The sequence below is a fragment of the Myotis lucifugus genome, unplaced genomic scaffold (assembly GCF_000147115.1).
Source record: "Myotis lucifugus unplaced genomic scaffold, Myoluc2.0 scaffold_32, whole genome shotgun sequence".
NCBI classification, from domain to species: domain Eukaryota; kingdom Metazoa; phylum Chordata; class Mammalia; order Chiroptera; family Vespertilionidae; genus Myotis; species Myotis lucifugus.
Genome location: NW_005871080.1, coordinates 1,991,310 through 2,019,098, shown reverse-complemented (window position 1 = coordinate 2,019,098; position 27,789 = coordinate 1,991,310).

The window sequence follows — 27,789 nt, the reverse complement described above, 5'->3', positions numbered from 1 at the left end:
ACTAAACAATGAAAGTCTGAGTCCAGAATTTAAATGAAGCCTGAGATGACAGATTGATTGTCCTGTAGCTGTAGGTCAGAGTGTTTGAAGTTGTCATACGCATGTTCTATACTCAGTGCAGACTATCCTCATGAGACTCACATGTGTATGTGACATGATTTTGATAATTTATTACAAACCAAGGGAAATGTAAAATAAAGAATGTAATGTAAAATAACTTGTAAAATCCTCCTATCTAATAAAAGACAAGCAGGGTAACTGACCATACCTTTGCTACGCTTCCCATTGGCTAATCAGGGCTATATGCAAATTAACTGCCAAGAAAGATGGCGGTTAACCACCAACAAAGATGGCGGTTAATTTGCATACATAGGTGCAATGATGGGAGGCAAAAGGGGAAGGACGACGGAAAAGCGGTGATCAGAAACCCAGGTGGCAGGCAAGAGCCGGGGGGGCAGGCAAGGTACCCCCTGGCCCTGGATCGGAGAACCGGGGCCGCCTTTGCCCGCACCCCCAGCCGGTGATTGCAATCAGAAAACCCAGGCGCCAGCAAGGCGGCACCCCCGGGACCCAGGAGCCGCCTCTCCTGCGGCCCATGATGGTGATCAGAAAGCCGGCTGCAGGCAAGGCGGCCTCCTGGAACCCAGGAGCCCCTCAGTGAGGTCTGCAGGTGAAGCAGCAATCAAGCTATGAGGGAGAGGGTGGGGGGCGGAAGGAGCTACAGGAGCAGCTCTGGCCGGAGACTGAAGATTCCCACCGGAGCGAGGAGCAAAGACTGAAGGCTCCAGCCACAGCGAAGACTGTGTCCAGAGCAAATATGGAAGGCAGTGGCCAGAGTGAAGGTCTGGGTCCCGGGTGCCAGAGGAAAACTGGTGCCAGCAGCCAGCGGAAGGGAAAGCCTATTGCACGAATCTTTTAATAATGTAATATCATGTGAATGTAAAATAATTTGGAATTTGACTGAGAACTGTATTTGAAACTTTCTTTTCATCCTTTTATTTAGAGTAACTCTAATACTATTTTTGAGAAGCAACCATCCAATGATAGATAGAATTTAATAATTACTCTCTATTACAAAAGCTCATGCTTTTTCATGGAAATTAAATTTTGGAGAAACACAGGTGTCTATGGAAACATTCTCGATATGAGGATTTGGGAACTCATGTAGGTCTCTAAAAAATACCTCACTTTCAAAACTCATAGTGATAATCTTATTAGGTAGTACCTACTATGTGTTAGGCTTTGTACTAGGTGCCTTAATTAGTTTTCTCCTTAAATCTTCAGAATAATCCAAAGGGATTGGAAACAGATTGTGAGAGATTAAAGCCGTGCTAAAGGTCACAAAGCTTGGAAGTGGTAATGCCAGGTTCTAAAGGTAAGTTTATCTTATGCCAAATCCTCTGCTCTTTGAAATTAAATCTCTTATACTGTGATTTTTTAAATTATTCAAAACTCAAGAACTATTACAATAATATATGTACTGTCATAAATATGGGCATTTCCAGGGGGACATAGGGGGCTGTAAGCATGTGAAGAGATGTAACATTACATAAACATTCCCCTTTCATCCGTAGCATAAAACTACTTCTCAACATAGTAAACCATGTGAAGTTAAGCTTTCTCCAAGGTATTTGGTGGTAACATTGCAGTGAGAGGTAATGACATGAAACAGATGATAGATATGAAAACAACTAGGGAAAACAAAATAATTGTGACTCTTCATGAAGGATGATCTTTGGCAAATAGGGGAGGGAGGTGATTCTTTGCCTGGGCTCTCAGTGCATGAGAACAGAGAGGAGCTCAGTGACCACAGCTGTGGGAGAGGCCCTTTCTCTCTGAGAGTGGAGTCAAGGCCCAAAGAGAGTTAAAGGAAAAGGAACTAGTGGTGGGAAGGGTGGTGGGGTTTGGGCAGAAGAGCATGCTCTGAGAAGTGGAGACAAAAGAGCCTCTCTAGACAGTCAATCCTCTAAAGAGAACACCCCTCACTTACTGATTCTGCTTAGTGAATATCTGAATATCCTTGCTATCAGAGGTAGAAGGTCAGGGGCATCTCCCCTCCCCTGCCAGCTTGAGCTTGGGACATGACCTCCATGCAGCCAGTTAGAAGCCCTGCCAGGACTTCATATCTTTTGGAAGTGACACACATGAGTGGGGTCAGTTAGCAATTACTCAGTTGTTGCAAGGCAATCCATGTCCAAGGGTGATGGAGCCATCAGTGGCATCCTTCAATAGAAGAGCTTTGTGGGAGATTTGCATGGATCTGTCTCCTTTGGTTTCTGCCAGTCCTGGCTCTATAGCCTTCCCATTAGGATACTCTTCTAATAAATCCCTTACCCAGAAGTTGTTTCCATTGCTTGCAATAAGAGCTATGATTATGACACACTGAAATGGATATTGCTGGCAAAAATGATGCTTGGGAAATGTAAAATGACAGCATCTACTCAAAAGTATCTGGGATAACTTAGATAAAGAATAAGTCACCCTCCAAAATACTACTTGACCAAAGGTCATCTAAGATCCAAAAGTGGTCAAGAAATGAACAGGACTGAGCCCTGCCAAAGATTCTATTTAAACTAAGGGAATATGGGCTGTCTCTCATGTGCACAAGAAGTCTGTACTGATTATTTTACCAAGGAAAGCAGAGGAGGCCCTTCTCTCTGTGCCTCCCAGTGACCCCCTTGTGTCCATCACCAGTAGCTCTGTTCATACCTTACCATACCCTTTGTTATCTTCTATGTGTATGTGAACAGTCTCAAGCTCCCCAAAGTGATTGAAAACTACACACATCTAGAGAGATGAAGACCAAAACAACCAAGGTTAATCCTGCTACTTTCTAAGCATCATTCACAATGTGCTCCTGTGAATACTGTCTTGGGAAATTAGCATAGGCATATTGACTTTGTAGAAATCCATAACTTAGCTCCCCAAAATAAGAACACATAACTGAATTCCATATTAATTCACATTGTGGCAGTGTGTGAATTATAAGTTGTAAGCTCAATATTGAGGACAGCAGTCCTGCTGTTCCCAGAATGTTAATTTTCACAGCTCAATCCCTGCAGCAGCCTTTCCATTGCTAAATAGCTGTATCCCTCGCAACCAAGCCTTACTTGGCAATGTAAAACTTTGTAAACCAGGATTTCACTTGGCCCTCAGAACAACTGTGGGGTTGGTTATTATATTCCCAAAGTAAGCAGAGGGCATCGTTTTGGTAGGTGGGGTATTGAAACCATGCTGACTAAGAGTACCCCTCTTACAGAGGACTGAAAGACCACTCTCCGTAATGTATTACTTTTTAAAGCAGTTTTTCTCTCTTTGCCTACCTTCTTTTCTAATGCAAATGTACTTGAAAGGATACCATATTGTATCAATGATTTTTTATGTTTTTTATCCTATTGCTCCTTCCAAGATCTGGCTAGTCAGCACAGCAACAAAACAACAAAAGTGTAGGGCTGGAAGTAGATGTTTAAAGAGTGAAAGACAGAGATTTGAAAGCTTGAAGCTGTTCTTTATAGCTCTGTGGATACTGAGGGATTTTCTCAGTCTCTGCCTCCTGCCCTATGGATGCTCCCTCAGACCTAGAACCAGCAAGGAGATGCTGGGACCCAGCAGGTTTCAGAACTCATCTTCACCCACAAAACTGCAGCCCTGGAATCTGGAGCAGAGAAACACAGAGGCCACTGGCCAAGCTCACTAGTGTTTCCCTGCACTGTTTTCCTTATATTAGTTGAGGAAAGGCATGAAGCGGGCCCATCCATCTTTAGAACCTTCACAGTGGTTCTCAACCTTCTGGCCCTTTAAATACAGTTCCTCATGTTGTGACCCAACCATAAAATTATTTTCATTGCTACTTCATAACTGTAATGTTGCTACTGTTATGAATCGTAATGTAAATATCTGATATGCAGGATGGTCTTAGGCGACCCCTGTGAAAGGGTCGTTCGACCGCCAAAGGGGTCGCGACCCACAGGTTGAGAACCGCTGTTCCACAGGTAAGCCCCTGAAGCTCCCACAGAGGCCAGTTGTGACTGATTCACGGGTATTAGCCTAGGAAAATGCCTCCTGAGTAACCTGCCAAGACACATTTATTTGTTTTCCAAAAATAGTAAAAACACAGAGCCTACAGGAGTCCTTACTCTTCTACAAAACTAAAACCTAGAGAGGTGAAGCTGCTCTCCCAGGCGCTCTGGAAGATCCCAGCTCCTTTAGTGGTACCTTTAAACACCTGTGCCTCTGAGTCTCGGGACTGCCCCACCACCACCTCTGGATATTTTACATATTCAAGTAAATCCTCCCTCTCTGCAACCACAAAAGACATTCATCAAAATGGATTAGACTTGCATGCTATTAAGATAGCTTTTTTTACATAGGGGTCTCTGGTATTAGTTTATCAAAAAATTAGATATTAGGCCACCTTGTAAGTCTTACAAATGTTCCTATTTTCCCCCTATACTAAGATAAATGAGGTAATTGGTTTTGCTTTTTTTTTAAAGTCCTGAAAATAGAAATAATACTTGATTTAAAGGGAAAAAAATCTGGATCTTGATTAAAATCATTAAAAAATAAAAATTGTATTTAACATTGTAGTTTTTAAAAAATTAATTCAGATAAAAAATTTTTAAAATGTACATTCTCTCTATATAAAAAAAAATATAAAAATATAAAAACAATTTGTCAAACTAAAAAGCCAAAAATAAAGACACATTTAATATTTTTATTAATGCAAAAACACAAATGATATCAAATTTGGAAATGTTTTTTGTAAAATTGTTTTTAAGGAGGAGTCTGAGGCTCTAATACTGTTGGCCAGTGGAGTAGGACCACCCTGTCCCTGACATCTCTCTGCATGGTAGGTTGGATCCTTAGCAAAACCTGCTGAGTATTGATTTACATAGGAGACTTGGAGCCCCCCTGAGGACAAAGGCTCAGGACTCCATGGAGATATGCACGTGCAGAAATACAGGTCTGATGGCTGTTGGATGAACGTCAAATTGCAAAAAGAGAGTCATGGGCTCTTGAAAAGAAGCACATCTTAAAGTGATAAGGAATAGGGACCAGTGAATAAAAACAGTCTCCCAGGATGAAGGGGGTAGTGGGGTAAGGTTCTGAGTCCACTATATGGATTAAAAAGAACCCATCACTATCCTGTCATCCCAGTCTCAGTTTCACCTTTGGGGAAAGTGTGTGTGTGTGTGTGTGTGTGTGTGTGTGTGTGTGTGTGTTACCTATAGACCAGGGTCACTAAAAAACTGTAGCACTTTGTACTCTACGCAAGCCCAGGCAGTTTTTATAAATTTATAGGGAAAAGCTACTGGAAAGAATTGGAGATCATATTAGTAATGCAGGTGAGGTCTGGAAACCGTCACCATTTGCGCATAAATATAAGTATAGCATCATTCATTCATATGCTCTTTTAGGCCTACAACATAGTAGCTATTCAATAATCTTGTTTTCTCAATTGTCCCACTGCTATATTATAAGAAAGGTCAAAGAATGAATGATACAACTCAGTCACACAATCGTATATTATCAAAGACAATTTTTAAGTAACTACTCTCTACAAATTGGTTCTATTTTTTTTTTTTGGTATGTTGCAATATTTTTGTGGACAGGCTGTAGCCTCTTTGAGTTCAGAACATTTAATATGACTCATATCAATACTTCTTAACATTTTTGGATCATTAGTCTCTTTTGAAAATGTGATGAAAAATATGGACATTCTCCCCAGAAAAGGGCACATGGATCTGGAACTGTAGTGTATCCCATTTATAATCCCTTTCAACTATTCCTTTCCTCCGACATCTCTCTTTTATCTACAGTCTCTCACTTGTACCCTCAAAAAGTCTTCCTGGTATCCAGCCTCATCAGCTTCTCATCTTCTTACTACACCCATCCCTACCCCTTTCTCACAAAGTTCAGACTTTCTCTAGTTTAATATTTATACTCCTCTCCATGTGGTCCTTCACCCTAATTCTCCACATCAAAGAAGAGCCCTAGCAAGTGACTTATCTAGAAAGAATCCTTCTTCTCCATCCTAAGATTGGGTGAAATCTTAGGTGAAGGGCGAAAAAGACAGATCTCTCTAGAAAGAATGGATGAGGGAAAGAATCCAAACCCCAAAATGACTAATTCCTTAATTACCTGGAAAAAAACCCTGTCATTCCCAGATGTTAATACAGATAGTCCTACCTTGTTTCCATGCACATAAACCTTTAAAACAAAATGAAGATGAGGTCTCTTCTCGGGGCAAGGGGTAGAGACTAGAATCCAAGGGACCTAGGTTAAGAAATTCTAAGGTTAAGATTGAGATTTTGCTTGAGTCTTTGATTTTCTATGATTGGCTATTGGGCAAAATATTAATTTTAGTCCAGAAAAATTACTTAGAAAAATGTCCATAGGCCAGCATCACCAGTAATCATATCTATTGTTTGCTTTGACACTCGCAAACACTGTAAAGATATCCTCTGGATACCTGGGATAGGATCCCTAAATATTAAGAAAAAAATCAATAGTATAATAATCTGCACCTCAAAGACAGATAATAAAACTAGAAAATGCTACACACTCCAGGAGGTCTGGATTGACATTAGATAGTGCAGAAGAGGAAGAAGCCAAAGTTTCCTCCTAACTGTGGAGCCAGCTATCTTTCGCTTTTTGTTCTCCTCCTCTGCTTGAAACTATTTGACTGAGTTAGGATTCCAGAGGAACATTTTGCCCTGGAGGTTTGGGTTTATAGACTATGCTAGTTTACTTAGAAGTAGCATGACCAATCATTATTTCTTTATACTTTCATTTAACAAATACTTATCGATGATCTTCAGATTCTATGTTAGTTGCTGGGGATATAAGAATAAATATGATTCAGTCTCTGTCTTCAATGGGCATGATAATCTCATATGGATTATATCCAGTAAAAAGGCAATTATGTGAATCCTTAAAAGGTATTCCTAACCCTGGACTGGAGAAAGAAGTATATCTAAGTTGAGAGCTATAGGGTGATTAGGAGTTAGCTGAGGGAAGGGAAGGAGAGTAAGCCAGACAGACTTATTCTCTAGAACAGTGAGTTGAAGTGGAGAATATTGGATGAAAATGTCTAGCCACAAATCCAGCCTGTGAAGCAAGACTAGACAGAATGGTGAAGAGGAAAAAATATTTGGATCAAATCAGAGTGCTTTAATCGTAAGCTGATATTTGGTTTGAATTTAAAGATTGTCATCATAAAATTGGCTTAGTATGTAGGACAGAAGATAGAATAGAAGAAATGGCCAGTACTTATTTTTTATCTGATATAAGGAGGAATAAAGAGAGAGATTTTTTTTTTCTGGATAGTTGATTTCTGAGTAGTTTTAGGAAGTGTGCCATAATGGGAAAATTACCCATTCTGATTTATTGTCTTTCTTGTGAGCTTTATTATTTTGCTTGAAACATTATCAAGTCTATGGTTAAAATAGCAATTTTAATTTAGATTCCAATGCCAAGGATAACGTATGTCTAAATTATTGACAGCCTTGTGTCTTTCTGCCTCCTACCTACATTAATGAGTATAATTAGAAGACAATAATGAGAGTCATCTATAATATTAAAAAGTTTATTTGAGAAACAAATCCTTACATTCCAAAAGTACTCAAAATATCAAACCATAACAGCTCCTGGAGTGACCACTTAACTAGAGATGCTAAAGCCTAGTCCTGTAACTCAGGACTCAGGTGACCTCTAATTGGTTTATTGCTTAACCTTAAGGGAATTATGCACATCCTTTAGTTTGGAGAAAACACTCTTTTCTAACAATTTATTTGTTCTTCCACTCAATAGTAGAAGAATTTATATTCCTCAGAGTTACATTGTCTTTCACAACTGGAGTTTCTCAGCTGTTGCCTTATTTTTTATGCTGGAACCATATGGGAAAACTAAGACGATATGTAAGATGTTCCAAAGCTGAGATCTTTCTAAGCAGGTAGCACTGTGCTTGCAGGGCTGTTTGTCTCCTCTTTAGAGTAGAAAACTATCACTTTGAAACAATTGTGGTTAGTAAAAGGCCCCCACAGAATGCGAATAGCAACAAATGATGTTTCTGTACACTGTAAATATACTTGGATTATTTTACAACTTGTAATGTGAATTGGGGCCAGACAAGATCCAGGCCTTGGTTTTTTATATCATATGCCCAGCACAAAGCTTTCTCCCACTGGCTGCGTTCTGGGTTGAAGGTTCATTATCTGGAGAGTATTCACAGCTAAAAGTTTACCTAAATCAGAGCAGACTATATTGCTAAACACTTATGTTGAGACCCAGAAGTATATACTCTTCCACTTTTCTTAGTCTCAGTGTCTTCATTTAAAAAAACATGAAATTTTGGAAAAGAAAACTTAAGTTTAGAAAACTCATTTTGAGTCTTTGTTCCATCACTTGCCAATTGTGTATTCTTAAAAACTCATACTGAATCTTAGTAACCCAATTTTACCTATAGGAAATCTAACACCTACCACTCAGGATTTTAAGGATTAATGAGAAGAAATAAAACAAAGAATTTCACAAAGAATATTGTGCAGTTTTATCAGATAATTCCCTTTGCCAAAGCAAAGACACATAAAGATGCTTTCAAATGAGCAATGATAGGCTTGAAATTATTACATTTGTCTTTGAATTTTCAACACACATTTTTTTTATTCTTTCATTCAACAGGTATGTACTAACTCTATATTTCTAATTTGCAATCTCCGTGTAGAATTTTAGGTGTTAAGACTAGTGTGGCACTGAAGCTGCCCTATTATTGGTGGCAGGCTGTGGCTCCTCAGATACAGAGAGTGAATCAGATATCAACATGACATCATAGGCCCATTTGTATATTATTTAAAGCCTTTAAAACCACCTATTAAGCCCAAATTCTGAGTTAACTGAGTTGTCAGAACTGTATGCCATCCCAAGAAAGCTATGTAGAGTAGCACAGTTCTATAAAAATAACTTTTTCTTATATTTTAAAAAACCCTGAGAGATTCTGGAATTCCATTGCTTTCCAAAAGAGTAGCCATATTTGAATTTTCTTAGCAGCTTGCTGAGAGAGTGCAAAGCTAACAAGAATCAAAACAGACTCTTTACATAGTTTGTTTGGGTCTAGAGGAAATCTGTCCATGAGCTTTTGTGAAGGGGCCAACATGTCAGCATATGCCTGACTACAGTGAGTTTATCTTTCAATTGATTTAGGCCATTCTGGGGAATCAAGATGATGCAAGAAGGTGGCACATCACCAAGCTCTCTCTCTTCTCATTGACAGAGGTGAGAGAAATGCCCTTATTCTTGTAGATCACTTGATAATAATAGAGTTAAGACTGTTCATATTACAGGTTTTCTTTGGTGTGTTTTTTTTTGTTCGTGCTTTAAGATGTTATTAACATATGGTGTGATTTTTACAACAGTAATGGTTGTCAATAGTAAAGAGATAGAATGAATCCATAATTCTGCTGCCTTGGGGTTTACACACAATTTCCTGGAACATATGTTCTATTAGTAGAGTCTGAAATAACTCTTTGGCCTTCTAGAAATGCTTGAAATTGAGCTGCAAATATGGCAGCCATACTTATGAGGCATTCTCACAAATAACTCTTAATCTTGGATGTCCTAAGGAAATGTTGTTCTCTTTCAAATTCCTATTTCTCTGATGTTTCCTGTTACACATACATAGCAAGGGTATGAATAAAGACTTAATTGAGATTAAGCAGCTGAATAAAGGGCACCTTAGGTTTCTTTCACTCTTGGTTATTTGTACAAGTCACAGCCACAGAACCCTAGAGAAAATGCAACAGGTGCCAGAGAGATATAGCCCACACTGAATAGAGAGTGGCTATGCCCAGCAGCTTGTCCTCAGATAGGAACATGTGGAGGACTGTCGGGACCACCAAAACACTTGAGGTGGGGGAAAGGTGGAGGGAGCCAAGGTCTCACAGAAATCACAGAGGCATGGTAAAGTCCTAAAATGCCAGCACAGGGTGGTATAAATACCAATTACAAACTCATTCCTATCCACAGGCTAGTACAACCAAGTAGCAGCATATTGTTACACATAAATCAACAAACATTACTTGAGAACTTAATATACCCAAGGTATCGAGAGAGAGAGAGAGAGAGAGAGAGAGAGAGAGAGAGAGAGAGAGGACATATTTATATTAACAACGTTTAATATTAGAAAAAGAATTTTAAAATAAGGGGGGTTAAGAGTCTAATAAAACCATGCATGCTAATCTTGTTGTTGGTCAAGCATCTACTGAATAATGTTGGGTCTCTGAATATAAAAATACCCAAGTTTAAATTCTGGCTTTCTTAACTTTTCTTGGGTATGATTGTGCTTTCCTTTTTGCATTTGGTGCATTTTTCAGCTGTAGAATAAAATAGTTCTGGAAGATGGAGGCTGAAGAGAGCCTACCCAGCAGACCCTTAGTATCAGGAAACAAAACATACACCAGGTCCATCTATCAATACAGCTCCCTCTCCCTATCTCTACTGTTGCTTCTACTGTTTGTCTCCAAACAAATGCTTTACCTGGACATTAGCAGAACCTCCACTGACTGCTGTTCCTTTGCTCCTGGAAATTCTGAACTCTTCACCATGTCCTCTGTTCATTTGCTCCCAAAGGTGCTCCCCCCACATCTTCTTTATCCCAACTCCCATTTGCTATTAGCTTTGCCTGAAATGCAGCCCTCCCTAATTTCTCTGTGCTTTCTCCATCCTATTGTTCTAGTGGCTTTTTCTCACTCTGATGCTCAAGTAAGTAGAGTCTCGTGCCTAAGTTACTAGGCAGAAAGCAACATAATGTGTTCAAATCCTCTAAGAAGCTGAATGTAGCTGGTGCACGACCATGCAGAGGTTTACATAGGATGAATTAGAAAAATAAGATTTAGTTATACTGTTACAGTTCAGCAGTGAAAATTTTGAATTTTTATCCCAAGCACAACAATGACATTGTAAAGTGGGAGGCATAAACAATATATGTTTAACATTCATGAAGGAAATAGATCCTTACAAGTTGTCCTACAGATTTTTACAGAGAGAGAGAGAGGGAGGGAGGGAGAGAGAGAGAGGGAGAGAGAGAGAGAGAGAGAGAGAGAGCGAGCATCTTTAAGTGTAGATAAAATATGCATTGTCAAAAAGGATGCAGGGGCAACATTGATGTAAAAGTTAACTCTGGATGATGCTAAATTGGTATTTCTGGCTGGAAAGATGTATTTGGGGAGCATAGTAATGGATAGGGGTGGAAAACAAGAGTGGAGCCATACTATAAAAGGCCTCAAGCTTAAATGGATGAATTTGTATTTTATCCTTTAGAACCAGCCCTCTCCTGTGCCTTTTACTTATTTGTCTCCCAGAATCAGCTTTGGGTCCTATTTTCTCTCCTTCTCCATCTGCCTCATGGTGAAAGGGTGCCTGCATCTGTTCTAAGTCTCTTGTCAATTTCTCCATGAGGCAGATGGTCTATTTCTGTTTCCAGACTTTGCCAGATTCCCCCTGAGTTTTTCGTCCTCTATCCCTGAGAATTTATTGCCAGTGTAGCAACAGATACCATGTGGCAGATGAGTTCTGAGAATAAGTTTTATTAGATGAATTCACCAGGGAGCCATTCCAACATATTATCTAATGTCCTTTACATCTTCTGATCACAAGAAGCGATGGCTAAGAGGAAGGTCAACAAAATTTAGATTGGGATTAGGTCAAACTGTTTTTATTGGTTCTCCTTGGAGTTTTTTATTATTATTATTATTACTTTGTTTTTCTCCCCTGCAATGATTTCATTATTAGATTCATCCTTTTGGATGGACCAAGAGACAAAGAAAGTCATTAGATGTATCCCATCTTTTAAATTGGAGCCCATTACCCAGTTCCATATTCCTATACAGATCTCAATCATATATCATTAACATCAGCTCCCAAATGTTCTAGTCTTCCCTTTCAACCATTACCAAAGCAGTATAAGAGTATTTCTTCTTCCATACAGGTCAGCCAGAGCCAGAATATCCTCTTGTCTACTTGCATTATTAACTTTGAATAGATTTCTTCTATGTCAACATGGCAGATTGTGCCCTAGCCAGTTTGGCTCAGTGGATAGAACGTCAGCCTGTGGACTGAAATGTCCCAAGTTCAATTCCAGTCAAGGGCACATGCCTGGGTTTTGGGCTCCATCCCCAGTAGGGGGTGTGCAGGAGGCAGCCGATCAATGATTCTCTCTTATCATTGATGTCTGTATCTCTCTCTCCTTCTCCCTTCCTCTCTGAAATCAATAAAATTATATTTTAAAAAACATATGGCAGATAGTGTCTTGCTTAGAGTATCCTATGGTCATCTTATTAACCAGTCATGACATTTTCTTGAGATTCACAGCAACAGACTGATTGTGGGTCTCTAACCAACCATCATAAACTGCATACCAATAATCACTAGCCAAGGGGAACCAACCAATACTGGGCTAAATTAGTATAAATTCATTTTTCACTTGAAAAGTTAAAATCCCTAAATGCTTCCCCTAGAGATGGTAAACCCATTAAAGTTCTATATGCAACAGAGTTGTTGATATATTTAGCACCCAAGATTAGATAGGCAGTAATATGGCTTGACCAATAAGCATAATATCCACCAGTCTCTCACTTTGCATTTTAAAATCTACAATTACTGAAAATTAATATGCATTCAAACCTGGTCTGAAAGACAATGCGCTCTCATTGATGTGACAGGATAGATTTCCCTCCAGCAGAAATGGATTTCAAGAATTGTAGCTCAGTCAAACAATTTCCTGCTAATTTTTTCCAAACTACCTCAAACATTGATCTTTCCTTCATTAATGGGTTCAGTTGGAAGATCGAACTAAGAAAGGCTGGGGTGTGGGGAGGGGGCAGAAAGCAATGGGAGGAGAGGAGTATTATAGTTAGAAATTAAACCTATGCTCATTTACAATGGAGAATACCATCTTTGGGAAAAGATGAAAACTTTTTTCTTTTAAAGCCTAAAATGGTCCTCTTTTCAGAGTTCAATAAGATACCCACCAGGTCCTTCTAAAGCTTTTGAGAACTTTGCCTCAAACACACCAGTAAAGAACTAAATATTCACCTCAAACATTATAATACTATTCTAAGACCTAAGAAAAGCATTTTTTATTTGAGGATAATATTTTTAAAGCAGATCAAAAGATTGGCCTAGAGCCCTAGCAGCTCACCTTTATAATATTCACCTCTCAGAACAGATCTTCATCTCATTTTGCATTCATTATTAGAATCTCAACTTTCTCGTTTAAAAAGTTTCTGGTGGAATATGTGCTGACTTAAAAGGGACAAAAATAAAATATTAAAACAGTGACATAGTCCTTCCTTTTCAATTTTCATACTTGCTGAAGAAGGGATCAGGCTGAGAATCCACAGGAGTGTGTTATGAGCTCACATACATATACATCCTTAACACACATCATCTATGAAGGGTTATTTAACATTTTACAGAGCTCAATAGTTAATCTATATTCAGTATCTGGGTTCTACTGAGGAGGAAATCAAAGACAGAAATTAAAGGACAAAAGTGGACAGACATAAATGCAAAAAGGTGAATTAAACACTAGTCTAAGATACACAGGCAACTATGTGTTTTGAATGAAAATGGTAGCCACGGTTTGAGTCCTTTAGTTTACCCAAATTTCTTGGTCAGCCCAAATCTGGCAGAGTATCTCCCAGAAATATTTATAACTAGTCAATCATCCAGGATAACATTTACCAGTGTCTAGACAAAACCTCTAGAGGGAGGGAAATGAGGCCTTTTCGTACCAGAAGTGGAGAAATTTTGGTCTCAACTCTGCCAAACTCCAGTCTCCCTCCCTCTTGAGTGTCATTCCATTCTGACATCAACCAGAATGTTTGAGAAGCAGATTCTGGTTTGATTTTAAAATCTTGTTTGTTTTTATTTTTTTGTGAGAGTAGAAATGAAAAGGGGCACACTGATTTAATACTCTTTTGTCTCCAGAAAAGACAAAATCCACAGTGGACTGAGGCTATCATGAACTACCACAGAAATTTGTTCTCTATTTAATCTTAATATATCTGAGCCCAGAGTGTATTTTAAATGAGGATGCCTTGGTCTTCTGAACAACTGAAGTCTATGTGTTGTTCTTCACAATGTCTTATGCTCCATTTTACTTTAAATTTTACCCCTATAAAGTAGATCACTGATACCAGAGAACTGAAAGCCAGACTATGACAGCCTACAAAAATCAAAACCAACAAAGAGAAAATGTCCATGCTCCTGTCACAGTACATTTTTAGAACTAAGCAGCTGATTTTATTTTCTAATGGAAAAAAAATCTGTGAATAAATTTTAATTGTGCTGTGAGGGGGAAAAAACCATTTGCAATTGAATCCAATTACAACTCATTTGTGATTAAGATTTGATATTTAATATTGATGGATTTATATTGTTTTCTTATTGCTGTCTGTGGAGAATTCAATATGAACAATATATTGAACACAAAATACATAAATGCCCATTGTTTCTTTACTTGGTAAAATATTGGATTGAATTTATATTATAAATATAAAAGAACCATTTGTTAAGAGTATTTTAAATAAAAATATGAATGTGCAGAAATAAAAAGCACCCACCAGAGTTCCTGACTAATGAAACTTCATAAGAGGACGTTATGCAGCATTTAACAGGGAGACTACAAATGTTGCCTTTAGATAATAAACTTCTTCAATTCCCAAACTTCCTCTTGGCCAAACATGTAAAGAAAGATCATTTGGGGGGATTTGTCAGAAATTAGACCTGACAACAGCTATTTGATTGAATAATAGTCACTTCATTGTCCAACTTTGACCTATATCATGAACAGGCCGAAACTGCTGTCTCAGTCTCTCCTGCATTTTCCCTCCAAGTCTGACCTACCTCAAAGATGGGAGAATCCACCTCTAGCTTTAGAAGCTACACTTAGTTTGTATAAGGAAGAGAAAATAAAGCATAATTGCAAATAATCACAACCACAGTGGATGGGTAACAGAGGGGTAGTTAAGTAAGGTATCATCTATTTTTATAAGCAAAATCAGAAAGACATGAATATATCCAAAATATGCTCAAAACACATTTTTAAATGAATAGAAAAATATTGATATTGAATTTCTAAGTAATAAAAGGTTAGATGGCCTGATCACAAATACGTTAAAGGATACGTATAGAGAAAGTAATGAGAAAAATACCCCATATTTAATAATTTTATCTACCTTGGGAATTGTAATTTTCTTCTTTATACTTTTAAGGTGCCCCAATATTTGTAATGGGCATGTATTATTTTTAAAATCAAGAAAATGTACAGTGTAATTTATGAGAATAAATGTGAATTAATACTTATCCTCTATGCAACAGAAGATGCCATCAAACCTTAAGAGGGGAAAAACTGGCTTTCAGGTGCTCATTTATTATAACCTCTTTCTTTGCAAGACTAAGACAGTGGAAGCCAAAGGGAGAGAACCAGGCTAATTAAGATTTTGCTCCAACAAAGCTGAAGCCATAGATACTGCATTTCCTCTGTCCAACCCCAGTGTGTTTCCCTGGCCAGGGCTTATTCCAGAGTAATTGCTTCACTCCACTCAAATGTCCTTAGCCAATCCCTAGTGCCCATGATTCAGCTCAGAGAAATGGCCTTTTCCAGGTCTTTTCCCAGCAACCTCTGCCACTTAGGTCTTCAAACCAGACTGTCCACTCTTGGGAACAGTCTTCCCACAATATTTTGGCATTTAAAATGAATGAATTTTATAAATTTAAAGTTTGCTCAATTCCTAACATAGAACCTGCTTGCACAAAACAAGATGATGGTTTTTCAAGCTTCATAACAAACATAATTTTTTATTCAATTGCCAGGGTTGGAACAGAGAAATTGTCCTGTGTAGCTGTTTCATAGACCATGAAAGGGATCTTGGTTCTCACAGGGCTGCAAGTTCTAGGGAGGAAGATAGATTATGCCTTAAAATCTGGGGACATTTAGGCACAATGGGATAGGCTTGTGTGAACTAAACTAATATTTCAGATTCAAAAGTTGCAGCACTTAATTTCAGTACCAGGAAGGGTCAAAGGTAGAGACTGAATTTAGGGGCTGCATATCCAAGAGTCCAGGGCAAGGAGAAATTGAGGTTAAACAAAAAAAATGTCCTAGGGGGAGTAGTGAAGCAGCATTACTGGGTCATAATGTCAGAGAACATCTGCTGTGCTGGACCTCTTTATAAGGTAGCAAAAGTGAGAAGTCAGGTAAGATCAAAAGGCTGGGAGTGTATAGTGTGGCATATATGAGCCATTTAAAAATCCTCAGTAACTTGTATCTTAAAGATACTCATTCTTAAATGTAATATAGGCTTTAAAAATCTACCCAAGTTTTTCATTTAAGTGTTAAAGAAAAATATTAATAATTTAACTTTATTTAGGTTACTTGGTTACCAATTCAGTATGCTACCAAGTAAGCAATACTGTCTCATAGAATGATCCACACAGCATAAAAAAACATATTTTATGTGGTAAATATTAACTCATCAATTTCTATACCTTACTAAGATTATAATACATTGTCATCAGTGAATCCTAACTGCCGTATAGGAGGATTAATATCAGATATCACAAATAAAATACTGCCATATTTGTAAATAATTTGTCAACCACCTGAGGTCCCAAAGACAATATTTGTCACAAAACTGAAATAAATGTTATCCTACTTACTCATTATTACTCATTTTTAAAGAACTTACTACATGCATAACTTGATGTTAATGTATAATATAAGATTGCAAAGAAAAAGAGACGTAGTTTTTGATTTTAAGAAACTTGAAATTTAATGAACAAGAAATGAATGTGAAGTATTTTAATAATGATAATAGTAATGGCCATACTAATCCCTCCAGCTGAAATGACCTCACCACCGTCGTTCTTCACTACCTGATTAAGTACATCTTCCATCTTCACCCCAGCAAAACACCAGGTAGACCATGCAAAAGGAAACACACAGGAAGTAGATCCAACCCTTGTTGGCTTTGTTGTCATGGCAGAATCCCTCCCTGCTCTCTATAAAGTACAAAGGAGCAGCTCCTCTGGCAGTTCTTGATGAGAATAATAATTATCTGCATTTACAAAGGCCTACTACACACTCAATGCTAAGTACTTGATATGCATCGCATTCTGAGTGTTTCCTGAACTCAGGATACAGTTCTGTGACATGACAGGCAGCTGATAAAGAGGCAGGTCAAGCCTCAGTCAGTTTGGCTCAGTGGACAGTGTTGGACTGATGGGTCCCAGGTTCGATTCTGGTCAAGAGCATGTGCCCGTGTTATGGGCTTGATTCCCCATAGGGGGGGGGCAGGAGGCAGCCGATCAATGATTCTCTCTCATCATTGATGTTTCTATCTCTCTATCTCCCTCTCCCTTCTTCTCTGAAATCAGTAATATATATATATATATATATATACACACACACATATATATTATATGTATTTTTTAAAAGGCAGGTCAATATGAATCTACTGTCTAGGTCAGGGGTCCTCAAACTTTTTAAACAGGGGGCCAGTTCACTGTCCCTCAGACCGTTGGAGGGCCGGACTATAATTTAAAAAAAAACTATGAACAAATTCCTATGCACACTGCACATATCTTATTTTGAAGTAAAAAAAACAAAATGGGAACAAATACAATATTTGTATTTGCATGTGGCCCACGGGCCGTAGTTTGAGGACCCCTGGTCTAGGTACTATTACAAAGTGTGTGGGTTAGACATTCATTCACCTGTCCCAAGGCCAGTGAAAGGAGTCCCCCCAGGCTCTGTGAGTCTATCACGCAGGGAACACACACCTCATTTAGAGGAACTACATCTACAGAAATATTTTAAAATAGTGAGGTAGTGAGCAGCAAAGTCTGAAAAGTAGAGGGGAAGGATTAAAAAAAATCCCTCAAATTTAAAACACTTTTAGGGAGAAAGACACATCTTTATCTGGTTGGGTTCACTTATATCCGACACCTCTTTTATCTTCGATCATTCTTTATATTTGAATTTTAATTAATTGCTAGTCACTTCCTTTCCTTTATTCACTCAAGAAATATAAAAGTGTATTGATAATTACATGAAAACAGCTTTCAAATGCTGAAGTCCACTTTACATTCATTTGTGTGTGCTTATGTCCAGGGGCTGCGTGTAATAGAAACTGTGGTTTGACAAAATTGGACAGCTGCCTGTTATCCCAGGGCTGTGCAGGCGGCAGAGTGGCTACAGATTCAGTGCATTTTAGATTTAGAACTACCTGACCTGGAATAATAGAAAGATTGTACAATATTTGTGATTAGATATTCCCTATTACCATGTAGAGTTAAAATTAACCTATGCATATTAATTAAAATCTAAGACCACTTATTTCTCAAAAGATTTGTATCTCAAATGATCCAGTAACTGTGGGATTTATGACTATGTTCTCATTGTGCTGCCCTGGACTATAATAAAGCCGCAATCACAAATGGTGGGTCTTAGGTCTAGGTTATATCTGGTCCACAGTTGCATTTGGAGTGTGAACAAGTATTTTAAATATAAGGCAATATATACAAGAGCACAGATTTCTGACTTTTGTTGGACACTCTAACTGGACAACAATCACCTGTTGAATAGCACTCACTCCCTCTAGACAGGGAGTGTGATTTCCATTTTGCCCAGACCCCCCGCCCCTCCCCACAAACTTCACTTTTCATTCACATTATCTACATCTCTGTTTACATTTGAGTTTACAATTCTAGGTGCAGCAATGACATGAAACTTATCATTTCTGAAAGTGGTAGACACCTGAAAAATGAAATTATATTGTACCTGTAGCATAAATGCGAAGAAGAAATAAAGCACTAACTTGAAAATGAATACTTATTTAAAAAAATAAAACCTGGAATATTCTGGATCTCTGTTTGGCAAAGCATGTGAGTTAACTCCATTGTCCACTGCTGTGAATGGATACATTGTATTTTTATTCATTTGCATGTTGAAATCATAATATCCTGGGCATGTTTGAATTGTGTGCACTATAAAACTGAGGGCCAATTCCCCAAAGCTATTACATTTAGAGGCTGGTATTTGATCTACTAAGTCTCTGTAGCTTTCATCTCTTCTGCATTGATCTGTGCTGAAGAAACTGGAGTATTGTCCTCCAAAGCAAGTTGCAGTTTTCTTTGTTTCCATTAGATGGCACAGAAGATTCTTTAGGTGCCAAACACACAGGCGCACTGGAGAGTTCTGTGCATGATCAGCTATGCGTATACACAGTGGCAATTGCAGTTCCACCACACCTTTGCAGCAGGAATCTAATTTAAATAATTTTCAGGGAAGAGTTATTGTATAACTCATGAACCATTTCTTCCTAAATACACTAATAAGGTGTGAGACCATTTCCTTTAGAATTGAGGTCTGCTGTTCCCTGGTTTATAGCCCTATTCCTTATCAAATTTGAGAAAAATAAATAGTTACATCCAATACTGCAAAAGATATGGGGGAGATAAAAGACACTTTTACACAACAGGAAGTCAGGGTCATAGCTGAAGACCATAAGACATTAACCAAAATTTCTAAAAGTTTGCAGTTGTATTTAGTTCATTACCCAAGTTTCCCGTCAGTTCATTTATAGTCATATTTATCCAACTGCTCTTTGAGTCTTTCCACTCCTACCAGCACTGTTTTTTCTTTCTTTTTATAACTTAGTATAGAAAATAGTCTTGAATACTTTGGTTAAACTTGAACTTAGTCATATCTAAGTTTTATTCCAAGTGCCAATCATTCTGATCATTATCCATCCTCATTTGTGATTTTCTGTGTTTCTTGGGGTACTGGCGAATTTTGGCATTGCTTTTGTATTCTGGGGTAGAGTGTCTCACATTCATTTCCTTGGAAATTAAAGGAATTCAACTGAGCCCTGGACTTGATTTTGATCCATATGTGCAGAAAGAATCAGAGCCTGAACCATTCAGATGTCTGTTGACCTGGCTTGGAGATCCTTAACTCATCACTTCACATGCATTGACTTAGCGACATCCTGCAAGACTTCATGCACGAGGCAAAATGAAAGCCCAATATTTCACAAGAAAAAGAAAAGGAAATAAAAGAAAAGGAAAGGAAAGGAAAGAATTTCTACCATATAATAGAGCTCAGCTTTCTTGAACCAAAATCTGTTGAGCACTTAGTAAAAGTACATAATATTTGCAAATTGTCCTTGTTTTCTAATACCCCCTTATTAGCTCACTCTCTTCTTCAAGTGGCTCATTTCCACTCTCCTTTTTTATACCACAGACTACACATTGATGTTTCAACGTCAAACCCATCTAGGAAAATCATAGTTTCAGCTTATCATCAAGCAATGGTGATTGTGCTAAAAACTGGACTGTTACAAACATCTCCATGGAGAATGGAGCACAGGAGATGACAGGGGAATAATCGCAGAAGGGTTACATGTAGTTCTGGGTCCTTCCCATCCTCCTTGACAGCTTGTCAGTGATGAAGACTGTGAAGTTATTATGTATATAATATGCAGCCCCATTTCAATAGAAATGAAATGGCTCTAAGATGAAGTAAGGATTTAGGACAAAATCTGCACACCTTGGAAAAAGAGTACAGGGAACAATGAGTCATTGTTTCAGAGGACATTTTGAATATAGAACAATTAGAGGAGGATTGCAAGCTTAGCTAAGGTGGCTCACTTAAAATTGGAAAAAAGAGAGTGAGTGAGCACTACGGGGCCTTTATTAGTGTAAACCTGTGGCTATTAGGACACTTATAGGATGATGCTAGTGTCAGATTTCATTTGGCATTAGCATAGCTGACCAATTTGAAAGAACTAAATTAAACATTAAAAAATACAACTAGGATTAGGAGAATATTATGACATTCTTCCTGTGTGCTGAACAGTGCATTAGATCTAAGTTCATTTCTTTCTCTTACTACTACTGAGTTAAAATTCACCTCACTAAAGCTACTTTTTATCGATTCTGGTTTTGGTCACATATATAGCTGTAGGAACAGGTACACGGCATGGTGGGATTTTGCTCTTTAGGAGGCAATCAGCTTCCTAAGGTTGATCTGGGGGAGGGGAGGTCAGGTCAGACACACACACACACACACACACACACAACACACACACACACACACCTTTGAATCCTGAATCCTAAAGTTTCTGAGAATCCATTTCTCTTGCATAGCATGAATAATCTGGGTTCATCTTTCAAAAATTCTTTGACCTTTTATTTTTTTATTTTATAATTAGTTAATCATTGTGATTACATACTTTTAACCACACATAGGTATTCAAAGCTGACTGAAACATATTCACTTCTAAATAATAAAAGCTGAGAACTTCATGACATGACAATAGCACTAATATCCACCCAAAGAAACATGACATTTCAAAAATTAAAAACACTGACTTTTAAAGAAGCAAACAGACAGTGATACCAACACAATAAAATAAGACAAGTTAGAAATTAAATGATTATTTGGTTTTTGGAAGCAAGTACTCTAATTTTCACTTTTAGTCATTTTGTTATTACTGTTTATTCAAATCTGAGAAGAAAGCATTTTTTAGTTGGGTCAACAAAATCAGATACTCTACATCTTCCACTCTGAATCCTTTTGTAGATTCTGCTCTTTTCTCAATTGTGAGTAGAGAAAATAATTGTGAAGGGAGAAATTTGAGAGAAAAGCTAGCCTTTCTCTTGAATGGTGAAAGTATTTTGGATGTTAACGTCACTATTACTAACCCAGTTTGAGTTTGATTTGTGTTACAGATTGTCTTATGCAATACTAGATACAAGTTTGGCCTGAAAGTGATGGCACCATCACTTCTGATCTCACTTTTGAGCCTGGTGGAGAGATGGAAAGGAGATAGACAAAAGCTGACATTCTTGGGGGAAATTCTTAGCCTGCACAAGGGCTGTAAACCTGACCCAGGAGTTAATGAAAATAGCACAGTTTTCCTCTTATGATTTAAGAAAATCTCTGTTTTCTGAGAAACACCTGTGTCATTTGAGGTATAAATGGGTGTTCTGGAAGAAAGAAAAAGACCCCAGGAGCTCAGAAATCTCTGGTTACATTTTTTCCCTCTGAGATTCACAATGTACATTAACATAGGAACTATCTGAGAAAAGCTGCTCCAAAACGCTGGGTAAGAGAATGTTTCCGGATGTAACTGGCCAATATTAATACCTAACATGATATCTGAGCACACTGGATTGAGGGGGAAGTGAAGATACTAAAATACATTTAAATTAAGAGTATAAAGAATGATTTTCAATCCCCAAATGTAAATAGATTGTAATGAAAAGTCTACATTCACCCACCAGTTCTAATCTTCCATTAGGTAATACCTAGGAGAGTGTATAGCAATCACCACAAAATAGGAACAAATGGTTTTTGTTGGAAAAAAAAGTCACAGGTCAATTTGCTGTCCTAGGCTAAAGCATAAAAAACATTTTGTTATAAAAACTGAAATTTGTCTGCAACTTCTGAAGGAGTCCCTTTCCCATACTTCCATACTTCTTTCTATGGGTTTCTATTATCATATCATTATTAAACCTGTTTGATAGGAAGAAAGCTTTAACTACCATTAAATCTTAGGGCAAAGAAGTCTATATTTACACATCAATCCTTTTACCAATTATTGTAAAATAAAATATTCTATTCATATTAAAGAAATTTTAGGCAGCCATTAAAACTTAGAGAAGGGCCTTGAAGTAGAAAATTATGACAATATATGGATCTACTACTAATCTTGTTTATTTTTATTTATATTTTCCTCTTAATATAAAGTTAAGCCACATCTTAGTCCTTATAGTTTATAATCTAAAATAAATGGATTTATCCTATGATTAACAATTCTTAGTGTGGGGTGTGTAGAGTTCATATGTGTAAATGCATATACTCTCAGGAAGTAATATTGACAATAAATGAATAGGGTTTTGTCATAAATAGCTTTTACCTAGTAAGAAAACTTGCCCAGACAAGCTTTGACAGTTCTGTTCAAATATGTGTATGAGTGACACAGATTTCTCAATTCACCTCCCTGGATGACTTCAGGGCAAATTGTCAGGTGGATGTGCAACAGGAGACCCAGATATTTTTTGTTTTTCTTTCCAGCTGGCAACAGTATACTTGAGATTTTCCATTCACTGTTTTTGAAAAACCAGCTCCAGAATGGGAGAGGAGGAAATATATCATTTGCGGGACAAAAGCAGGGACAGAGGATGAACTCAATGCCCTGAACATTAAAAGACCATATATAGGAGCACAGCCCCCCAAGTGAGAAGTCTTCCCAACAGTTTATTCCCTATAATGATTCACTTTCATCTCTCATCAACTTTCTCAGAATAGTCACCTGAGAATCAATCACCATGAAAGAAAAAGGTATGTTACTAAGAAAAAAAATCATAATTAAAGGAAGAAGAACACAGGTACTAAAAATATGAAGCAAAGAAACATGGGAGACACTCATGAGTCCACGACACTATTTATGCTGGGAGAGCTACACTTGGGAAATTGCAACTTGGACTCAGACCTGGGAGAAGCAAGCTGGTGAAGGCTAAGTGTAGGTATGAGTTTTGTCTTTTCCACGCTTGTCTTCCCCTTCACCTTCTTCAATTTAGGGATGTTTTAATTGCAAGAAACAGAAGACCCAACCAAGACAAGCTCTATTTTTTTAAATAAGGAAAAAATGAAAATTTACTGGCTCATAGACTTCAGTGCCAAACTGTGCTCAGGAGCCTATTTGTGTAATTGCGTGGCCTTCCCTCCACATCCTTGATGGCATAGCTCTAATCTCAAGTAAGTCCTCACTTTCTGCTCTCAAGATGCCTTCCAGCAACAACTGGGGCAGAGTTCTCCCTTGTTTACATCTGTCAAGGAAGGGAGCAGTCTATTTCCCAGCCCTCTCAGCAAAATTCCCCGGGGTTCATTCTGATTGGACCAGCTTAAACAAACCAATGAGGTGTAGAGCAAAGAGCTGATTGACTCAGGTCTGAGTTGTTTCCCCATCCCTAAACCATTTCCTGTGGTCATAAGGATGGATTGCTCAGATTACTCTAATACAATCAGAGTGCAGATTTGAGGTGGCTTAGACCTACCCAAATGACAAAACTAACAGTGAAGGCAAGGTGTGTGCATGAGTATTGGTGGGTATTGCTTAGTAAAATCTAGACTCAGTACCAGGAAGGAGGACAGTGTCAGTCAACAAACCAGGGATGCCCTAGTAGCATTTCCTTCCTAGTTGCCTAGTCCTTGACACCAGGTGTCTAGCTAGAATCCCATTTAATGAGAAATTAAATTTAGTTAGTCCCTTGATTTACATGAACTAGCTTAATTCAGAATTAGCTCAGAACTCACTTGAAGGCCTATCTGAAGCAACATTTTTGAGGGGAAGAACTTCTTTTTTAAAAAAAAAATATTTTTATTGATTTTTTTACAGAGAGGAAGGGAGAGGGATAGAGAGTCAGAAACATCCATGCGAGAGAAACATCGATCAGCTGCCTCCTGCACACCCCCCACCGGGCAAACCAAGGTACATGCCCCTGACCGGAATCGAACCCGGGACCCTTCAGTACCCAGGCCGATGCTCTATCCACTGAGCCAAATCGATCAGGGCAGGGGTGGGGGAAGAACTTCTTTAGAAATTTATTTGCCTCTATACTAGTGATGGCGAACCTTTTGAGCTCGGCGTGTCAGCATTTTGAAAAACCCTAACTTAACTCTGGTTCCGTGTCACATATAGAAATTTTTTGATATTTGCAACCATAGTAAAACAAAGACTTATATTTTTGATATTTATTTTATATACTTAAATGCCATTTAACAAAGAAAAATCAACCAAAAAAATGAGTTCGCGTGTCACCTCTGACACACGTGTCATAGGTTCGCCATCACTGCTCTATATGCATATGGATATATACAACACTTATACTTGCTGCGCTTATTAAAAATATAGTACAAAATATCTAAAAATAGATAAATTATAACGTTGGTTAAAATCTAGACGTGTTTGTTTTTATCGTTTCCTTACATTAGCACAGCGGTTCTCAACCTGTAGGTCGAGACCCCTTTGGCGGTCAAACGACCTTTTCACAGGGGTCACCTAAGACAATCCTGCATATCAGATATTTACATTACGATTCATAACAGTAGCAACATTACAGTTATGAAGTAGCAACGAAAATAATTCTATGGTTGGGTCACATGAGGAACTGTATTTAAAGGGCCAGAAGGTTGAGAACCACTACATTAGCACAATCTCAGCAGCTTAAAACAACACCCATGTTTAGGCCACTGTCTCTGCAGGCAAGCATTCTAGCACAGCACAGCTGCACGCTGTTTAAGATCCATACATATGAAGTCAAGCTTCAGCCAGTTTTCATTTGGAACTCAGGATCCTTTTTGTACCTCATCAGTTGTTTAAAGGATTCAGTTCTGCTCTAGCTCGATCAGTGGATAGAGCATTGGCCTGTGTACTGCAGGGTCCAGGGTTTGGTTCTGGTCAAGGTCACATGCCTGGGTTGCAGGCTCAATCCCCAGTAGGGGATGTGCAGGAGACAGCCCATCAATGATTCTCTCTCATCACTGATGTTTCTATCTGTCTCTCCCTCTCCCTTCCTCTCTGAAATCAATACACATATATATTTTTTTAAAAGAATTCAGTTCCTTGTGGATATAGGACTGAGGTTCCCATTTCCTTGCTATGTGGCCCTCTTCCTCTTGAAGCTTTCAGAGGTACATTAAATCCATCTTGTGCTTTGAGTCTCTGTGATTTTCTCTTCTGCTCTTGGGGCTTATATGACAATGTTGGGTTCACCTGCATAATCCAGGATAATATCCTTATGTTAAAGCAGCTAATTAGTAAACTTAATACATTTGCAAACTTTCTTTGCCATGGAACATGACTAGAGGCACAACACCTGGGGGTGAAGAACAGTGAGACCAAAATTCCACCTCCCACTCTGGATGCTTCATTTCCCACACTGGTGACATCAAATAAAAGGGGAGGAAGCGCACAGAGGGAGGAACCCAAGAGTGTGTTCTTCAGCTCTCACATTTTGGTGAATAACATTCTTATATCTATTGCCATATATACACACATATGTAAATTACAGAAAGATGAAAGATGCTGAGACTTTTTATTTGTTCTGAACGAGGCTTCTAAAACCTCTGTTCTGCAGACTAGGAATCAGTAATAAGGACAACTTTGAAAGAATCCGCCTGCATTTATCTTGTGTGTGTTATTGTGTGTGTGTCAGACAGTACAAAGAAAATTAAGGTTTTTCTTCTTTGCTATACATATAATACTCAGAAGTGAAAGCTTAATTAACTTGTCAGAATCGTGGCATCTCTTTTCTTGAACTGCTGTATGCACCTTCCCCAAAGATTTGAAAAAGAAAGAATAAACCTCCCCAGCACCTTCGCTGGGAGAGCTGCACATCCCCAGCCCTCATGCCCTCGGAGATGGCTTCCTGTCATAATGAGCGGTGTTTCCATCCATCTGCATGAGCACTGGCTTTCACCACTTGTCAAGAAATGTCGACAGTGCAGAACACCAATTGTTTCATAAGGTAGGGCCCATCAGGCTGCAAAGAGGAAGCAGAGCAGAGCAGCTAATTACCGTGTACCAAATTCATCTTTTTCAGGAAGACACACACAGACAAAAAAAAATTAAAAGAAGCAAGGTAGTTGACAATTCCAGTGCTGCCTGTAAGTTAATTTCCACTTTCACAAAGTTGAGTTCTTAAGTTTTCTTCTGCCTCAGAAAGTGATGTTCCCAGAATCATCTCAAATAGCAGACCAGATCCTCTCGTTGTGTAAGCTTTCCCCTGGCCTATATTATTTAACTTGGAAAATTGCATAAACTCATTCCAGAAGCTAAGATATGGAGCATAAACTTTTCTTTAGCTTATTACAGGTAGTTCTAGGGATCTGAGTTACTTCTATAGTGAAAAAGATTGACAACCTCTTTTTTAAACTTTGACATTCATTTTCTTTTTTAAAAATGTATCTTTATTGTTGAAAGTATTACAGATATTTCCTCCCCCCCCATGACCCTCTCATTAGGCCTTCACCCCACTATTGTCTGTCCATGGGCTATGCATATCTATATATATAAAAGGTTAATATGCAAAGTGTCTCCTCAGGAGTTTGACCGGAAGAACGGGAGTACGATCGCTCGCTATGATGTTCACTGACCAACAGGGGATGGCGTGGAACATGGCAGGTGACCAGCAGCAGCAGAGGGGCACTGAGGGAGCAAGGGGAGGAGGAGGTGGGGAGGCGGGGAACCTGATTGGCCCTGATTGCCAGCCAGGCCTAGGGACCCTACCTGTGCAAGAATTTCGTGCACTGGGCCTCTAGTATGTATATAAGTTATTTAGTTAATCTCCCTGCTACATTCCCTCTGAGATTCCACAGTCTGTTCCATGCTTCTATATGGATCTATTTTGTTCATCAGTTTATTTTGTTCATTAGATTACACATATGAGTGAGAGCATGTGATACCTGTCTTTCTCTGACTGGCTGATTTTGCTTAGCATACTGTGACCCACACCAGAGCTTAGCTTTTCTGGGAACTCCTTCCTGATATAACCCCACACCTTCCTCGTAACTTCTTTATTCTGGAGTCCCATAGATTTGATTTTCCCAATATTATGTGCCTGTGTTGATGAGCTATTTGATTAAGGTCCTTATGTCATCTGTGTCAGTGGGTTCCATCTTCCTGTCTGAGCCACAATATCTATAAGAACAGAGAACAC